The sequence below is a fragment of the Chiloscyllium punctatum genome, chromosome 36, assembly GCF_047496795.1.
Source record: "Chiloscyllium punctatum isolate Juve2018m chromosome 36, sChiPun1.3, whole genome shotgun sequence".
Classification (NCBI taxonomy): domain Eukaryota; kingdom Metazoa; phylum Chordata; class Chondrichthyes; order Orectolobiformes; family Hemiscylliidae; genus Chiloscyllium; species Chiloscyllium punctatum.
In genome coordinates, this window is record NC_092774.1 from 72,550,525 (window position 1) to 72,570,364 (window position 19,840).

A 19,840-nucleotide genomic window follows, 5' to 3' on the forward strand; every position below is an offset into this window, starting at 1 on the left:
GCAGCACTGGAAGGTGTGGGCTGTGTCCACTGGAAACGATGTGGAGCTGCCGGTGTTGGACTGGGCTGGATAAAGTTAAAAATCTCAGAACACCAGGTTATAGTCCAACTGGTTTATTTGGAAGCACGAGCTTTCGGAGCGCTGCTTGGGATGTTTGTGGAACAGGATCATCAGACAGAACCACCTGATGAAGGAGCAGCGCTCCAAAAGCTAATGCTTGCAACTGAGCCTGTTGGAGTATCACCTGGTGTGGTGTGAATTTTAACTTTGCACACCCCAGTCCAACACCGGCAACGCCAAACCGGGTACATAGTTCTTTGAAAGTTGCATAATTGGGAGACAGGGTGGTGAAAGTGACGTTCAGCACACTTGCTTTCATTGTTCGCACCGTTCAGTGTAGGAGTTGAGACATCATGTTGTGGTTGTACAGGATATTGGTGAGACCGCTTTTAGAGTGCTGAGTACACTTTTGGTCGCCCTATTAACGACCACAGGTTGACAGGTTACTTTATTTCGATTTATAAAATCATGGGTGGTGCAGGAAAGGTAAATATCACAGGGGGGGAAATGGTGAATCTGCCCTTTTTTACTTAAATTCTAAAATGTCCAAATACCATCAGTGACATGAGCATCACCAGAGAGAATAATGCTCATGCTCCTCGCTGCACGCAACACACGCTTCGCGACTTCCTTTTGGTGGGCCACTCAGAAGCCCTGGAAGCCCGGAAGCGGACTGGTCCTCCTGCCAATCTGAGCCTTCCTGTTGTCTGAATGCAGAAGTTGGAACACGAGCTTCGGAAGCTGCTGCTGCTCTCCCTGGATGAAGATCGAGTTTGCTCCAGGCTGCAACCTCCTTACTCCGTCGGTACGCCACTCTCTTTATCAACTCCTTTTTCATTTTTTTTCATGCTGGGCTTCAATTTTTGACTTGCAGCAACCGAACGGAAAAGGAAATTAATCCACGGAGTAGACAGAATCAGGAAAAGGTTTTCATAAACAGAAAGTGGTTCATGTATGGAATGAATGTCCAGAGGAAGTCGTCGATGCACGTATAGATGCAACCTTTAAAAGACATTTGGATAAGTACATGAATAGGGAAGGTGCGGAGGGATATGGGGCAAACACCAGCAAGTGGCACTAGTTTAGGTTGAGAACATAGCACGGAATACTTCGACTGAAGGGTCAGTTTCTGTGCTGTCTGACTGTAACTGTTCTGTTGTGGTCTGAAAATTATTTTCTTGCCTTCCACTTTAAACGTTGTTACTATACTTGCGTCCAACACATAAACCACTCAAACAAAGCCACCTCATGTACACAACATAAAAATCTACACTTTGATGTTCAAAAATCAGATGAACTCAGCCTTGAATATATTCAATGACCCCCTAACTGCAGGAGGACATCCCCACTTCTAATATATCACTTGCCTTGCTGATTGCTTGCTGCACCTGTCTGACAACTGGCAGTAACTGGTGTAGAAGGACCGGATGCCCCTTTGTCCATCCACACATCATTCCTGATGAAGGGCTCATGCCTGAAATGTCAACTCTCCCGCTCCTCAGATGCTGCCTGTCCTGCTGTGCTTTTCTAGCACCACACTTTTAGACTCTGATTCCAGCATCTGCAGGTCTCACTTTCTGTACATCGGATGCTGAGGGTTAACCTTCATAAGGGTCAGTGAGAGTCAATACCCAAGGTTTTTTCACCAGGATAGGAGTGTCCAGAACTAAAATGCATAGCTTTTAGGTGAGTGGGGAAAGGGACATGAGGGGCAACCATTTCACACAAGAGAGTGGTATATTTATAGAACTGTCAGAAAAAGTGGTGGAGGCTGAAACAAGTGCAATGTTTAAAACCCATCTTGATGGGTAAATGAATAGGAAAAGTTTGGAGGGATATGGGCCATGTGTAGACCATTGAGACAAGATTAGTTTAGGATATCTGGTCGACACTGACGAGCTGGGCTGAAGGGTCTTTTTCTGTGCTGTAATACTCAAATCATCTTCAGTGAATGCAGAAGCATGGTTGGACTTTCAGAGCAGCTTTCCAAGATGTTTTGCCCTTACTGGGAGCAAAAGAAGTTATAATGAAGTCTTTCGTTTATGAGACAGCAACTGAGTAAGGGAGTACATCTGAGATTTTGGTGCACAGTGGAAATTCATTGCACTGTGGGGATGAAGCCATACCCTATCCAATCATTTCTGCTAGTGAATGAGACAAGGCCTCAAGGTGAGGGGGAGTAAGTTTAGGACAGTGATGAGGAAGAACTGCTTTTCCCAGAGAGTAGTAAATCTACGGAATTTTACCCACCTAACCCACACATCCCTGGACACTGTGGGCAATTTAGCATAGCCAATCCAAATCAAGGCCGGTGAGTAATGTAGTGATGTGGAAAATGAACATCAGAGAACAATAGAAAGGGACAAGGAGAGTAAATATACCAGCAATCAAAACTGGATTCTAAAGATCACAAAAATTAAAACTAAAAATTGTGTGTCTGAATGTGTGCTGCATTGTAACAAAATTGACTGCACACATTGAAGAGAATAATTATGATCTGAGACTCCTGACAGAGGCATGGCTTCAGGATGACAAAGATTAGATCCTGAACATAGAGACATTAGTTAAATGGGAAGCAAGGTAAAGTTAAAGGTAGAGGGTTGGCACTGCTAATCAAAGCACTGATCACAGGGTGGTCTGGTGTCAGCTTGGGTTTCAGGCCCTGATTTCTCTGTCCTCTGTTGATCGCCCTGTTCCCACAGAGTAAGATGTCGGTCTGTTCTCAGCTCTTAAAGAGGTAAACCAGAAACAGGGGTATCCCAGGAATCTTACAGTGCCCTACTTGAGGAATTCTGTCACCCTTACATCTATTAGTACCGAGCTATGATTTACAATAACATTTACACCAACAGAAATAAAGCATCTGTTATCAAATAGGCATAGAGCACGGAAATAAGACTTTTTCTCCATCTCATGCACACATGAGATAGATCATCCACGGGGGTGAGTTTGTATTTGCAGCATGACGTTTGCAAATACATTCTACTTTGCTCAAAGACTGCACAATCTGCAGGCAGTCAATACATGTAATATTTTGTAAATTCCACTTTGACAATAGATAATGGGCCCACTACTTTTTGTCATTTATATAAATGATTTGGATGTGAGTATAAGTGGTATAGTTAGTAAGTTTGCTGATGACACCAAAATTGGAGGTGTCGTGGACAGCGAAGGAGGTTACCTCAGATTACAATGGGATCTTGATCAGATGGGCCAATGGGCTGAGAAGTGGCAAATGGAGTTTAATTTAGATAAATGTGAGGTGCTGCATTTTGGGAAAGCAAATCTTAGCAGGACTTGTACACTTAATGGTAAGGTCGCAGGGAGTGTTGCTGAACAAAGAGACCTTGGAGTGCAGGTTCATAGCTCCTTGAAAATGCAGTCACAGGTCAATAGGAAGCATTTGGAAAAGCTTTCCTTTATTGGTCAGAGTATTGAGTACAGGAGTTAGGAGGTCAGGTTGCGGTTTACTGGACATTGGTTCGGTCGGTGTGGAGTTTTTGGGCCGAGTGGCCTGCTTCCATACTGTGGGGATTCTCTGAAGAGGAACGGACTTTTGCAAACTGTGCAAGGCAAAGCAGGCATGTTGCGAGGGCTTGCTGCTGGCCTTGCCCCGCCTCATGCTCCTTCCCCCTCTTGCCCACACCTTGTTGGCGTCACAATGGCCCTGTGAATTTCAGAGTGAAGGTTGCTCCCTCTGGGCAACTCTTCATCCTGGGAGGGAGAGAGAGGGGGAAGGGTGGGGCGATGTCTGTTCACTTGATGCAACTGGAGTGAATTCAGGGAGGGAGCAGACTCTGAAAACTCAGATATATGTCTTAATTACTCGGCTGAGGAGGGATGGAAGGATAAAGGAGGTGGAGTAGATCTTTTCTATTTTAACTTTGTCTTTTCTTTTCTACCCTGGTCTGAAAGTGTTGACTTTTGTAATCTCTTTTTACAGAGTATTTGAAAATCTGAAGACAGAAGTTTCTAGATTAACAGATGAAGGGCTGAGGACTGAAATGTCGACTCTCCTGCTCCTCGGATGCTGCCTGACCTGTTGCGTTTCTTCAGCGCTGCACATTTCAACACTGACTCTCCAATGGCTGCAGTCCTCACTTTGACGTCTGACTGTCACTCAATCCATCGGGACAGCAATGATTTTGGACTATGATTCTGTGAAAAGTAGGAAAGCTTTTTGGTTCAGTCTGACTGTTTTCAGCATCAGTGGGACTGAATGAAGACCCTACTGTTGCAGTGCACTGTGTGTGGAGCCTGAAACAGTTATACGGACTGGACAGAGGAATTCACGGCGTGGAGGGGCTCTATACGTGTTCGTGTGCAGCAGAAGCTTCAGCCATGGAAAAACCAGAGGAATCCCACCCCGTGGAGAAAAGATGGAAGTATGTCGACTGCGGGAAAGGCTTCCGTGTCCCATCTGCCCTGGAGACTCATTGGCGCAGTCAAACCAGGGAGAGGCCATTCTCCGACCTCAGGTGCAGGAAGAGCTTCAGCACTTCATCCCCTCTGCTGGCCCACCAGCAGGTCCACACGGGGAAAGAGGCCCTTCAGCTGCCCCGAGTGCGGGAAGGGCTTTACCCAGTCCTCCCACCTGCGGAAGCACCAGCGAGTTCACGTGCCACTGCAGGGGAATTGAAGGAGCGACGGCTCAGTGCCATAATCAACTGGACTATCAACCCAGTTTCGGGGAATCCCGGGTTTGAATCCCGCTGTGGCAGATGGCGGAATTGGAATACGGTCAGAAATCTGGAGTTCGGAATCTATCGTTGAAACCATTTTCAGGGGATGGAGGGAGGTGTGGTGTTGGGAGAAAACCCCCATCCGATTCACTAACACCCTTTTTAGTGAAGGAAACTGCCGTTGGAGGAAAAAGAATCACTCAGTCATCCCAACTGCATCCTTTACCCAGTCTGGCCTACGTGTGACTCCAGACACGCAGCAGTGTGGTTGACTCTACACTGCCCCAGAACAGGCAAATGCACGGAGAGAAGCTTACTTGGAGACATGATATGGGTTCAAATTGCTGAGTGAGGCAGTATTTCCTATGGGTTATGGTTGTACCAAGGATCCAATTCCAAAGGATTCCTGCTGCACTTTTCCAGCAATACATTTTCAGCTCTGATCTCCAGCATCTGCAGTCCTCACTTTCTCCTCCAATTACAAAAGGGACAACTCTGTACTGACCAATAGTTAAGGAAGTGAGGTGGCGGGTGGGACGGGGCAGGAGTGTATGCGCTTTGATCTTGAGCTGTTTAAAAACAAAATCAACTACTCTTTCTCTGCCTTTTTGCTGGGGGGGGATCTGAAGCTGTAACAAACTTGGGTCACAATAAAGGTTACCTGAACATACTGCCAGGCTCAGACTCTCATTGAAAGCTTTGCGCTCCAAGTGTCAGCGGTTTTAAAGCTGCTCATTTCTTGCAGCCTCCTGCATTGAGTTTCCAATGTCGTGTATCAGATGGAGCAGTGAATTACTAGCTAATATTGTTAGAAATTGTAAATTTTTCAGGGGTGCAGGCACTGCATCGATTCATCGGCAGATTATTGGAGGACGGCGAGGTGTGGGATGTGTTCACTAGAAACGAGGTGGTGGAGGTGCTGGTGTTGGACTAAGTTTAAAAATCACAACACTGGGTTATAATTCAACAGGTTAATTTGGAATCACTACTTCATCGGGTAGCTGTGGTGCAGGATCATAAGACACAGTTTATAGTAAAAGGTCACAGTGTCATGCAACTGATTTGATATATTTATCAAATGTACATTGCTGTTAAGTCTTTGATCTTTTAGAATGGGTTGCAGGTTTTAGTTCATTAATGCGTACATCCCAGAGCTACTATTAAGTCATATTCTAGAGATCATTAAAGGTTTTTTTTTGAAACTGGTGAAATCTCAGCCCAGACAATGCATGAAAGGTGTGTCAGTATCCCAATCTTAAATCAGACTGGTTCTTTTTCCAAACTCGGAATTTATAAAATATTACATGGATTGACTACCTGCATGTTGTGCGCTTTTTCTGCAAAATTGAATATATCTGTAAATTCAAATTCACCCCATCGTTATATGTATGTGTGTATGACAGAGTGCATGTGTGATGGAGGGGAAGCCTGTGAGAGGGTAAGTGTGTTGGGGGCGGTGTATGTCTGAGAGAGAGAGTGTGTGTATGAGAGGGGTATAGATAAAAGTGAGGGGTTGCATTTTCCTAAAATAAGGAAGGGTAGGGCTTATACAGAGGGATATGGGGTGGGGTTCAGGTACATACTTCATTGAAAGTTGCAGCACTGGTTGGAAGGGTGCTTCAGAAGGCATTCAGCACACTTACCATTTGTTCACACCCCATTGAATAAAGGAGCTAGGACATCAGGTTGAAGTTGTACAGGATGTTGGTGAGGCCACTTGTAGAGTATTGAGAACGCTTCTGGTGGCCCTGTAATAGGAAGAATACTATTACAGAGGGTTCAGTAAAGATTTACCAGGATATTACCAAGACTGGAGGGTTTGAGTTATAAGGAGAGGCTGAGACTCTTTTCACTGGAGCACAGGAGGTTGAGGGGTGACCTCATTTGAGATTTATAAAATGAGGGTTATAGGGAAGATGAACATCAAAAATAACCAGGAGCGTGCGCGGTTATGCCAAGTGACGAAGGGAGAATTGTGGCAATTGGACACTTTCAATCCGTCAGGAACAGCATCTCCATACAGCATAGTGCGCATGTCAGGTGAGGTGCCAGAAGACTGGAGGTTGGCTAACATAGTGCCACTGTTGAAGAAGGGTATTAAGGACAAGCCAGGGAACTATAGACCAGTGAGCCTGATGTCGATGGTGGGCACGTTGTTGGAGGGAATCCTGAGGGACAGGATGTACATGTATTTGAAACGGTAAGGACTGATTAGGGATAGTCAATGTGGCTTTGTGCGTGGGAAATCATGTCTCACAAACTTGATAGAGTTTTTTGAGGAAGGCAGAGCAGTAGATGTAATCTATACGGACTTCAGTAAGGCGTTCAACAAGGTTCCTCATGGGAGACTAATTAGCAAGGTTAGATCTCACGGAATACAGAGAGAACTAGCCATTTGGATACAGAACTGGCTGAAAAGGTAGAAGACAGAGGGTGGTGGTGGAGGTTTGTTTTTCAGACTGGAGGATCTCCACTGTGACCAGTGGAGTGCCAGAAGGATCGGAGCTGGGTCCTCTACTTTTTGTCATTTACATAAATAATTTGGATGCGAGTATAAGAGGTACAGTTAGTAGGTTTGCAAATGACACCAAAATTGGAGGTGTAGTGGACAGCGAAGGGGGTTACCTCAGATTACAACAGGATCTTGACCAGATGGGCCAATGAGCAGAGAAGTGGCAAATGCAGTTTAATTCAGAAAAATGTGAGGTGCTGTGTTTTGGGAAAGCAAATCTTAGCAGGATCTTATACACATAATGATAAGGTCCTAGGGAGTGTTGCTGAACAAAGACACCTTGGAGTGCAGGTTCATAGCACCTTGGAAGTGGAGTCGCAGGTAGTTAAGATAGTGAAAGCGGCATTTGGTATGCTTTCTTTTATTGGTCAGAGTATTGAGTACAGAAGTTGGGAGGTCATGCGGCGGCTACAGGTCATTGGTTAGGCCACTGTTGGAATATTGCGTGCAATTCTGGTCTCCTTTCTATTGGAAACCTGTTGTGAAACTTGAAAGGGTTCAGAAAAATTTACAAGGATGTTGCCAGGGTTAGAGGATTTGCAGTAGAGGGAGAGGCTGAACAGGCTGGGCTGTTTTCCCTGGAGTGTCAGAGGCTGAGAGGTGACATTATAGAGGTTTACAAAATTATGAGGGGCATGGATAAGTTAAATAGACAAAGTCTTTTCCCTTGGGTTGGGAGTCCAGAACTAGAGGGCATAGGTATAGGATGAGAGGGGAAAGACATAAAATAGACCTATGGGGCAAGGTTTTCACACAGAGGTGGTACGTGTATGGAACGAGCTGCCAGATGAACTGGTGAAGGCTGGTACAATTGCAACATTTAAGAGGCATTTGGATGGGTATATGAATAGGAAAGGTTTGGAGGGATATGGGCCGGGTGTTGAGGGATGGGACTAGATTGGGTTGGGATATCTGGTCAGCATGGACGAGTTGGACCGAAGGGTCTGTTTCCATGCCGTACATCTCTATTACTCTATGCTGGTTCAGCAAAAGCCGCACATGCTCTTCGCTGTCTGCAGAAACAGCGTGAACCCTTCTTCAAATGGACCAATGAGAAGTCAGACAAGGAGCCTGGTCCTCCTGCCAATCAGAGCCCTCGCTATTTTCTGAATGCAGAAGGTGGACCATGAGCTTCTGAAGCTGCTGCTGCTCCTCCTCCTCTCCGAATGAAGATCAAGCTTGACCTCAGACTGCAACTTCCTTCCTCTATCCACCATCTGAGAGTACGGCACTCTCTTTTCTTAACCTCTTTTCCATTTCAATTTTTTCATTCTGGGGTTAAATTGTTGACTTGCAGCAAATGAAAAGAAAGCAACTGAACCCAGGGAGGGGACAGAGTCGGGAAACGTTGGTCCAGGTCTGTATCTCAATTGGCAAACGCAGTCCCACAGTGTGAAGTTATAGTCTCGGTTATGAAAAAATAACTGCCGAAAGGAGGTGTGTTGTTTAAATGGTGATATATTGGGATGTGGAGAAAGTCAGGACTGCAGATCCTGGAGATCAGAGTTGAAAAGTGTGGCACTGGAAAAGCACAGGAGGTCAGACAGCATCCAAGGAGCAGGAGAATCGACGTTTCAGGCATTAGCCCAGTATCAGGAATGATGTGTGGATGTAAAAAGTGGCCTCAGCATCCTTCCACACCAGTCACCGCCAGTTGTCAGACGGATGCAGCAAGTAATCAGCAAGGCAAGAGGTGTATTAGTGAGAGGAATTGAGTTCAGAAGTCACCTTGCAGTTAGGGGGTCATTGAATATATTCAAGGCTGAGTTCATCTGATTTTAGAACAACAAAGTGGATGTTTATGGGGGAAGGCAAGTAAAATGATTTTAAGACCAGTACAGAACAGTTACAGAGTCATACAGCACAGAAACAGAGCCTTCAGCCCAACTAGCCCATGCTGACTATATTCACAAACTAAACTAGTCCCACCTGCTTGTGTTTGGCCCATATTCCTCTGAACCTTTCCTATTCATGTACTTATCCAAATGTCTTTTAAACGTTGTTACTCAACCTGCATCCACCATTTCCTCTGGACATTCATTCCACACACAAACCACTCTTAAAAAAGGTGCTCCTCATGTGTTTTTTAAATCTTTCTCCTCTCACCTTAATTTGCTCTCTAGTCTTGAAATGACACATGCCATTCACCTTATCTTTGCCCCTCATAGTTTTGTTAACCTCTATAAAGAGAACAAAGAACCTTACAGCACAGGAACAGGCCTCTCAGCCCTCCAAGGCTATGCTGATCGAGATCCTCTAAACCTGCCCCCTATTTTCTAAGGATCTGTATCCCTCTGCTCCCTGCCCATTCATGTCTTTGTCTAGATACATCTTAAATGACGCTATCGATCCCACCCCTACTGCCTCCGCTGGCGATGCATTCGAGGTGCCCACCACCCTCTGTGTGAAGAATTTTCCACGTATATCTCCCTCAAACCTTTCCCCTCTTACTTTGAACTCGTGACCCCTAGTAATTAAGTCTTCCCCTCTGGGGGAACAAAATTCTTCCTATCCACCCCTATTTACAACCCTCATGGTTTTATAGGCCTCAATCAAGTACCCCCTCCCCCCAACCTCCTCCTCTTCCCAACTCTCCAATCTATATTCTGCTGTATCGTCTGACAGTCCCCTTCACTATCTGATAGTCCATCAATCTGAGTGTCATCTGCAAACTTGCTAATGAGGCACCCGACACCTTCACCTTTCAACCTCCTGTGCTCCAGTGAAAACAGTCCCAGCCTACCCTTCAATAGGTGTGAATTCTGTCTGCATCCCAATGTCAAGTCAGCCTGACATTTTTGATAGAAAAGCTCTGCATTTAAATTACGTTCTTGAGAAAGTTACTTGAAACAGGTTCTGGGATTAACATACCAAAGAACAGAACCCAATTCTAAAAGTTGGAAGATTTAATTTAAATTGTTTAATGTATCACATCTCCATGACACTGGACTCCTTTAGTCTAATCATGATCTTATTCTCCACAACCACCTGATTAAGGAGCAGCACTCGGCAGCACCGCTGTCTCACAGTGAAGAGACCCAGGTTCAATTCCCGGCTCGGGCAACTGTCAATGTGTGTTTTGCACATTCTCCCCGTGTCTGTGTGGGTTTCCTCCGAGTGCTCTGGTTTCCTCCCACTGTCCAAAGATGTGCAGGTTAGGCGAACTGACCATGCTAAATTGCCCGTAGTGTTAGGTGCAAGGGTAAATGTAGGGGAATGGGTCTGGGTGGATTGCTGGGAGGGTCGGTGTGGACTTGTTGGGCTGGAGATCCTGTTCCACACTGTAAGTAATAAAATCTAAAATAAATCTAATCACTCCGAAAGCTAGTACTTCCAAACAAACCACGTTATGGCAGCAGCGGGAGGTGTGGGCTATATTCACTAAAAACAATGAAGCAGTTAGGTAACACACTGGAGAGTGAAGGGTGTATAACATGACCTCCCAACTACTGAACTCAATGGTCTGAGCAATCAAGGAAAGCAATCTAAACGCCTTCTTCACTATTGTGTCCACCTGACACTCCACTTTCAAGGAACTATGAACCTGCACTCCAAGGTGTCTCTATTCTGCAACACTTCCCTTAACTGTGTCAGTCCTGCCTGGATTGCTTGACCAAAATGTAAACCTCTGATTTCTCTAAATTAAACTCCAATTGACTCTCTTCGGCTCATCAGCCGATTCCATAAATTCTAATTTATAGTGAACTATTTCCTCTTATTCCCTGGAAGCTGAAAATCTCCATCCCACACTCTCTCCCTCCATTTTCACTTTACTGAAAGCGGAAGAACGGGATTGAGAAATTGATCAGCCACGATTGAATGGAATGAGCAGATCTGATGGGCTGAATGGCCTAATTTCTGCTCCTACGTCTTGTGTGGTCTGTTGCTGTCCTGGACACTGAGAATTGGGACTAGCATTGAACAGATCATGACTGGATATGGATCTACCTTCATTTGGGCAGATACGCTGGGACTTTTTCACTGGACCATAGGAAGTGGAGAGGTGACCTTATCGAGGTTTATAAAATCACAAGGGGAGAGATGAGAACAGTGGGTGTCCTTCCCCGAGGGTGGGGGTTTCAAGATTAGGGAGCAAATTTTTGACGGTGAGAGAGGAGAAAGAGATTTTCAAAAAAAAGGTCGATGGGCACAATTTTTTTAGACAGAGTGGTTCACGTGTGGACTCAATGTCTAGAGGAAGTGGTGGATGCAGGTACAGTAACAACGTTTAAAAGACATTTGGAAAAGTTCATGAATAGGAAAGGTTTGGAGGGATATGGGCCAAACACTGGCAGGTGGGACTGGTTTAGTTTGAGAACACAGTCAGTATGGACTAGTTGGACTGAAGGGTCTGTTTCTGTGCCTGTGCTGTATGGCTCTGTAACTCGGTCCTATACTAGTCTTATAACCATTTTCTTGTCTTTCCCGTAAACATCCATAAAAGGCCAAGTGGACGTCCCAGTCTCAACCCATTTTAAAGCCCTTTCCCACTCCCTTTCTGACATAACCATCTTTGGCTTCCTCCATTACCACAACAAACCAAACCACAAATTGGAGAAACAAAACCTCATCTTCCGTCCGAGCAGTCCACAGCCCGGAGAACTCAACACTGAGTTGTTCAGTTTCAAATAACCCCCCTTTCCATCACAAACTCCCTTCCCAGGCCCTCCCCCTCCTTTCTAACTCCTCCCTGACACCAACTAGATTCCTTCCTCCCATTCACCAACCAGGTCGTATCCTCTATCTGTCTCCACCTATCCCCACTTCATCACCCTGCTCCCAGTACACCCTTGTTCCACAGCTCTCCCTATACCCACCCCCAGTCCTGAACAAGGGGTGCACCAGATACCTCGACTTCTCCACCTCCTGATACTGCCTGGCTTGCTGCGTTCTTCCAATCTCCTGCCGATCTATTTTGCCAATTGAGACAAAGGCCTGGACTAACTTTTCCAGAGTCTGTCCCATCGTTGGATTCACTCCTATTCCTTTCAGTTGCTCCAAGTCAACAATTGTTCCCTAGAATGAAACGTAAATGGAAAAGGGGGTGAGAAAAGAGTGCCGTACTCTCAGATGTTGGACAGAGGAAGGAAGTTGCAGTCTGAGGTGAAGCTCAATCTTTATTGAGAGAGGGGAGGAGCAGGAGCTTCAGAACCTCATGGCCCAACGTCCGCATTCACCAATAGGGGAGCTCTGAATGGCAGGAGGACAAGTGTCCTTCTGGTCCTCCAGTGCTCCTTATTGGTCCATCAAAAGTAGGTTTTGCCCCTTTTCTGCCGACAGTGAGGAACATGCCCAATGTTTTGGTGACACTGGTGCCCTGCTTGTTGACATTGAGGAGTTTACACAATATGCTCTGTGGCGATCCTGGTGTGATTGACAGATCTTAAATGTCTAAATGTCTATCGGAGAACAAAAAGGGTAGAGCCATAATTATTTTCCCCATGTGGCTTGATATTTTATTGCTTTTGCATTTGTGTGGCTGCTCAATGTTTTTATGTCTTTTCCGCAGTGTTGGGGTGAGATTCACAACTAGAGGGCATAGGTTTAGGGTAAGAGCAGAAAGATATAAAAGGTACCTAAGGGGCAACATTTCCATGCAGAGAGTGGTGCATGTATGGAATGAGCTGCCAGCGGAAGTAGTGGAAGTCGGTATAATTACAGCATTTAAAAGGCATCTGGATGGGTATATGAATAGGAAAGGTTTAGAGGGATATGAGCCAAGTACTGACAAATGTGACTAGATTAATTTAGGATATCTGGTTGGCATGGACAGGTTGGACCGAATGGGCCTGTTTCCGTGCTGTACATCTCAATGACTCTAAATAATAAAAAGTATATTTTACCAAATAACAAACTATACCCAGTTAAAAATCACACAACACCAGGTTATAGTCCAACAGGTTTAATTGGAAGCACACTACCTTTCAGAGCGACACTCCTTCATCAGCTGATTAAACGTGTTGGACTATAACCTGGTGTTGTGTGATTTTTAACTTTGTACACCCCAGTCCAACACTGGCATCTCCAAATCATAACTATATCCATATTAACAAGGTTTAGTACACCACACACTTGACCAACCATTCTCAACAGGTCCTGCCCCTTCAATGACTGAGGAACATAGACATGCTGGTGCATAATCTCCTTCAATAGTATTTACACACTCCCCTAGGGAATTGCACAAGTAACAGCAAAGCGTAAACAGCACAAGGATTAAACAAACAGTGAGGGGGTAAACAGCACAAGGATTAAACAAACAGTGAGGGGGAAACAGCACAAGCCCCAGTAAAATCAGATGTAAAGTGAGTGTAAAATGTCACTATGACAGGACAGGCCCCACATTCCTTCCCCTCCGTCCCCCCCCCCAACCTGCCTCACCTTTCACCTCCCGGGCCCAGTACCTTCCAGGTGGCCCCAGAGTTGACACAGGGGCCGCCCCACGACCAGTAGAACTCCACCACCCAGGCGGCCGACGGGTTCCCAAACAGGCCCTTAACCCCATCCGCCTCCAGAATGGTCACCGGCTCCTGCCTGCTGTACAGCCGGGCGGTGTGGCCGTGACACAGCAGCTGCACCAGGAAAGCGGCGGTGCCCAGTGACGGGTGTCTGCCCCGGGCCGCACGGCGCCATTTTCCTAACGGCCGCCCCTTCCCCGCTCGAGCGACTTCTCCTCCCAACCGCCTTCACCCCCGCGTGACGTCAGCTCAGGGGGATGGGCGGGGCCGGGGAGCCTCACCGTCACCAAGTAACAGACACCTCGCGCTACAACTGCTCATTCACAAAAACAAACTCTCCTGTCTCGCTCTGCAGCTGCAGGGGGGACACTGCCACGTTTCGAGGAGCCCTGTCTACATTGGGAAAGCTCACGGCTCAATTTAAACAGATATCCCGACATCTAACGGAACGGCGTCATATCTAAAGGGAACAATCTGCATTTTAAACGGACGTGGACATTTTAACGGGTATTTCTGCAAATAAAGAGGTTTAAATAAACGAGATTACATTTCAAAGGGATGTGGGCACATTCAAAGGGATATCTTAATATGTAAAGTCACGCAGTTATATCCAAGTAAATCTACCATTGGTGGGTCCACATGGGGGAGGTGTCGTTCAGTTGCCCGAAGTGCTGGAAGGCCTTCAGCAATTCCTCAGCCATGCTGAGGTACCAGTCCGTTCACACCGGGGAGAAGACGTTCTCCTGCCCGAGTGTGGGAAGTGCTTTACCCGCTCCTCCACACTGCTGAAGCAACAGCTAGTCCACACGGGTGGGGGAGGGGGAGGCCATTCTGCTGCCCTGAGTGTGGGAAGGCCTTCAGCAATTCCTCCACCCCGCTGAAGCACCAGTGTGTCCACACTGGGGAGAGACCCTTCAGTTGGCCCGAGTGTGGGAAGAGGTTCATGTTTTCCTGCAACTTGCGGAAGCACCAGCGGGGGCACCAGCACTCCCAGCAATCAGATCCCACCAGTGACGCTGCCTTCGGTCACCCCCCAGGACTGAATCTGCTGCCAGTTCTGACAGTGGGTGCAGTGGGAGAGTAGTTGGGCTGTTATTGTTTTCTGCTGGAATGCAATTGCCCCCCCTACACCCCACAAACCCAACAACATGGTAGCTCAGGGTTCGCACTGCTGCCTCATGGCACCAGGAACTCAGGAATAATTCCACCCTTGGGGGTCTGTGTGCAATTTATGAAGGGTAGAAAAATGGATCTGAGTGGGTTAGTCTTCGGAAGATCAGTGCAGATGTGTTGGGCTGAAGGACCTGTTTTTCCACATTGTAGGAGTTCTACGATCCTATGAGCTTTGCTTTCAGTGGACACTGCTGCTCATTGAGCCAGGGATAGCACATTGCCAATGAAATGAACCAGAGAAACCTAAGACCGCCAGACCATCAGAGCAGATGTTAGACCAATGGGCCTGACGAGTCTACTCTGCCATTAGTTAGAGACAAAAGTAGTGCAGATGAGATTAGCTACAGTGTGGAAACAGGCCATTCATCCCAACAAGTCCACATCGACCCTCCAAAGAGTAACCCATCCAGACCCATGTACCTAACTCTATGGGCAATTAAGCATGGCCCATCCACATGACCTGCACATCTTTGGTTTATGGAAGAAAACAGGATCATCCAGAGAAAACCCACGCAGACACTGGGAGAATGTGCAAACTCCTCACAGACAACCACCCAAGGCTGGAATCAAACCTGGTTCCCTGGCGCTGTGAGGCTGCAGGTGTAACCACTGAGTCACTACATATTGCAACCCGAGGTAGGCAAGCAGGAGGTTGGGAGCCAGCAAGCCAGGCAGCACCAGGGTGAGGAGTAGTCAGCGTTTTGGGTCTTAACCCTTCTTCAGGACTGAAAGAGTGACTTATCTATGAGAAATGATTTACGGGAATGTTGCTGGGGGTTGGAGGGTTTGAGCTACAGGGAGAGGCTGAATAGGCTGGGGCTGTTTTCACTGGAGCATCGGAGGCAGCGGAGTGATCTAATTGAGGTTACAAAATCATGAGGGGCATGGACAGGGTAATAGACAAGGTCTTTTCCCTGGGCTGGGGGAGTCCAGAACTCGAGGGCATAGGTTTAAGGTAAGAGGCGAAATATATAAAAAGGGACAACTTCTTTATGCAGAGGGTGGTACATATATGAAATGAGCTGCCAGAGTATATGGGTCAAGTGTTGTCAAATGGGACTAGATTAATTTAGGATATCAGGTCAGCATGGACAAGTTGGACCGAAGGGTCTGTTTCCATGCTGTACGTGTCTCTGACTACTGGTCCTGATGTAAGTTTAAAATAGAGTCCAAGTAACTTTGAATAGTTCAATCTTGTTGAGCTCACCTCCTGAAAAGTTTCAGATGAATCCCTCTGAGAGATACTGTTTAAATATGCTGAGTTGGACAAAGTATCCCATCAAGTTCAACACAAACCCAGAGTTGAAGAAGTCGGAAGTCAGAACACCGAGGGGACCAAAACTGATCACAATATTCCAGGTACGGCCTCATCAACGTCCTGTATAACTACAACATAACTTGCCAACATCTGTACTCAATTCCCTAACCAATGAAGGCCAGTGTGCTGAAACCTCTCTTCACTGCCTTGTGTACCGATGTTGTCAGAGATATAGGACCTACATTGAACTGATACACAATCCAGCTGCTGAGAGCCCAGAAGCAGAGTAGTGCTGCGTGAGTGTGCTAGGCTTTAGATTTTGACACCACCTCCCCACACTTCTGGAGACCTCAGGTCTGTAGCTTGCCTTCTTATCCTTGAGGGTTTTCCACCTGTTTGAAACAGCCTGTCCTGCAATTAACCCCTTTACGCCAAGGCGTTCCTTCTACAGGCAGAATTAATTGTCCTTCTGTCACACAGTTATTAAACACCATTATATCATCTGTCCAAAGGAACAGCTCATTGTTTTGCCTCCTCCTGCCCAGCGATAGTTAATGTATGTTATTTGTTAACTCCCTTGTAGCAGTTTCTCATTGGCCCTTTCGTTTCTTGGTCCAGAAAGAGTTATTGCTGACTCATGAAGTTATCAAAGTTCTGGAGTTTACAGGATCACACCACATTCCTCTCTGCCTCCCCCAGGAATAACGATTCCTCCTGAGGTACTCACAGTTCCTGACGTTCCTTGATATCCCCAAATACAATCCATATGTCAGGAAATCACGGGTGCTGCCCTGACATAGATAGTCATTGTTGGAACAGAAGATTATGGGGAGAAAATGCAGAAATCCGAAATGCAAAGAGACTTGGGAGTTCAAGTCCAGGATTTTCTCAAAGTAAACTTGCAGGTTGAATTGCACTTTCCCCTGCAAGTGCCGATTGTGTGACGCCAGCCCATTTACCTGCTCCCTCCTCGCTATCCAAGGGGCCAAACTTACCTTCCAGGTGAAGCAGCACTTTACCTGCACTACCCACAACCCAGTCTACTGCATTTGCTGCTCACAATATGGCCTCATCTACATTGGGGAAAACGAACCGTAAACTGGGTGACTGCTGCACAGAACATCTACGTTCTGCCTGCAAAAAAGACCCTGAGCTTCCAGTTGCCTGCCAATTCCACACCCCACCCTGTTCCCTGTCCAACATCTCTGTCTCAGGTTTGCTGTTGTGTTCCAGCGAAGCTCAGCACCAGCAGAACGAAGAGCACCGAATATTACACTTGGGGACATTGCATCCCTCCGGTCCCAACATCGAATTCAATAATTCTAGGGCCTGAACTCCATGGTATCCTCGTCCCTGCCGCACACGCCAAGCCCAGTTATCACATAGTCTGTCATTCCACACTCCTTAACCACGAACAGTGTCCATTAACAGTTATTCACCCCCCCCCACCCCACTCCACACAGATCGTTATCAACTCCTTTTTCTGTCCAACAGTTCTTCCCTCGCTTTGGGCTCTGTCCTGATCTCCGCCTTCCTCCCACAATATCTCCTGCATATAAACCGATATTTTCCCAATCACCATCTGTTCTGTGGAAGGGTCACCGGCAACTCCTGTTTTTTGTTCCTGATATACAGCACCCGCAGTTCTTTCAGATTTTTATTGAGGTAGAGTTGGAAATTGTTTCGAGAGACAGAAGGAGAAGGGGGAGAAACAGAACAGACATGAACGTAAAATCATTGTAGTGCGATCACTTCCCTTAAGCATGAATAGAGCGCCTGGGTCATCTGTGAGCTTGTGGCGCAACGGTAGCGCGTCTGACTCCAGATCAGAAGGTTGCGTGTTCAAATCACGTCAGGCTCACTACAATCAACGTCTAATATTTCAAATGAAGAAAGGAGTACGTTCACTCCGTATGTTGGTTGTATTTGTATCGAAAGTTCTTTGCGGAAACTTTCGATCACGCGTGAATCTTTGCTGTCAGTTTGATTTGTACACACTGTGTCAGGGAGGTGGTGTGCCCATTGTTTGGGTAAATGCTCCGCTCCCCGCAATGTGAGAAGTCGAACACAAACTGTTCATCACGGGATTTAAACACACAGCCGCTTCGTTCAGTTGGTGACAGCGCAGTGTGAATAACATTATACCGATGTTTTTACAACATAATCTAGAGATTTCCATCCAGGTTTTAGTCACATCAAACTGCCACGTAATGATGTTATGGCCTCAGTAAACTATAATAACGTGAAGATCGCTGGGATGATTTTCTACATCCGACTGCAATATAAACACAGATCATTGTTTCCAGTTTTGGTGGAACAAAAGACATCGTATTGGTGGAAAATTACAGTTAGTGCAAACACAGCTAGCCATCGATAAATATTAATCCTGTTCACTTCAATCGCCAAATTTCAATTCAGAAACGAAGTGCACTCGGCTGCTTGTAACATAGACAACAGGACAAAATGGCTCATAGGAGGTGAAATGGGACATTGAGGAGAAGTGAAATGTTTGCTTTTGGTCACCTCCACAATTGTTAGGAAAACAGGTTGAAAGGATTCTTAAAAGGTGTCTGAAGGAGTGGTGAGGGATAACACTTCAGACAGCGCAAAGGGGAAGACCACTTTCTAGTGGAAGAAAAAGACATTCCTTATTTCTGAAAGAACTGGGAAACAGAAGAGGGGATGAAATCTGACTTGGGAGCTATTTCCTATTTGTTGAGGATGTTGCTTCATCACAGTCTTGGTTTAGAGCATAAGCTCTTCATCAGGAATAAAGGGTGGCCCAAGGGGGCTGAGAGATAAATGGGAAGGAAGTGGGGCTGGAGGGAAGGCAGCTGGGAGTGCAATAGGTAGATGGAGGTAGGGATTGATGGTGATAGGTCAGACATGAGGGTGAAGTAAATAGGTGAGAAGCAAGGTGGACAGGTATGACAGGTCAAGAGGTTGGTGTCGAATTGGAAGGTTGGATTTGGGACAAGGTGGGGGAGAGGAAAGAGGAAACTGATGAAAACTGCATTGATACCATGTGGTTGGAGGGTCCTAAAGCAGAAGTTGAGGTGTTTTTCCGACAAGTGTCGGGTAGCAAGAGTTTGGCAGTGGAGGAGGCCCAGGACTTGCATGTCCTTGGTGGAATGGGAGGGGGAGTTAAAGTGGTAAAAACAATGACTGCAGATGCTGAAAACCAAATACTGGAATAGTCGTGCTGGAAGAGCACAGCAGTTCAGGCAGCATCCAACGAGCAGCGAAATCGACGTTTCGGGCAAAAGCCCTTCATCAGGAATAAGGCAGTGAGCCTGAAGCGTGGAGAGATAAGCTAGAGGAGGGTGGGATAAAGTGTTCAGCCACAGGGCGGTGTGTCGGTTAGAATTAGAGTCCAAGAGTTGTTCCCTGAAATATTCGGTTAGTTGCCATCCAGTGTCCCCAATGTGGTTGAGACCATATTGCGAGCAATGGACATAATCTTATAAATAGATTGCATAAGTCTTAGCCTGCGAGAAATATTTTCTTTTATTAAATTAAATTAAAGAAAATTTTTATTCAATTGGATGACTGCATGAAACGGTTTGTTGGTCAGATTTGAATCATCACACCCAAATGAGACGATGCCATGAAGATCAGTGAACTGCTCTTTTTGTTAAAAACCACAAGTTCTTGATTTATTTTCACAACTTACTGGTATTCACACCTGCACATTTAATGT

At 46.2% G+C, this 19,840-nt stretch overlaps 1 long non-coding RNA gene and 1 other non-coding gene across 2 annotated transcripts; one reads left to right on the forward strand and one right to left on the reverse strand.

Annotated features, from left to right (window-relative positions):
* Nucleotides 1–462: 462 nt before the first annotated feature.
* Nucleotides 463–13,965, reverse strand: LOC140460683 (uncharacterized). Its single transcript, XR_011954280.1, has 3 exons — nt 13,633–13,965; nt 6,386–6,490; nt 463–1,062 (listed from the first exon to the last, which is right to left on the reverse strand). It is a non-coding gene; the product is annotated as an uncharacterized lncRNA (long non-coding RNA).
* Nucleotides 13,966–17,929: 3,964 nt separating this feature from the next.
* On the forward strand, nt 17,930–18,001 carry trnaw-cca (transfer RNA tryptophan (anticodon CCA)). The gene has a single exon. It is a non-coding gene; the product is annotated as a tRNA-Trp (tRNA).
* Nucleotides 18,002–19,840: the final 1,839 nt, after the last annotated feature.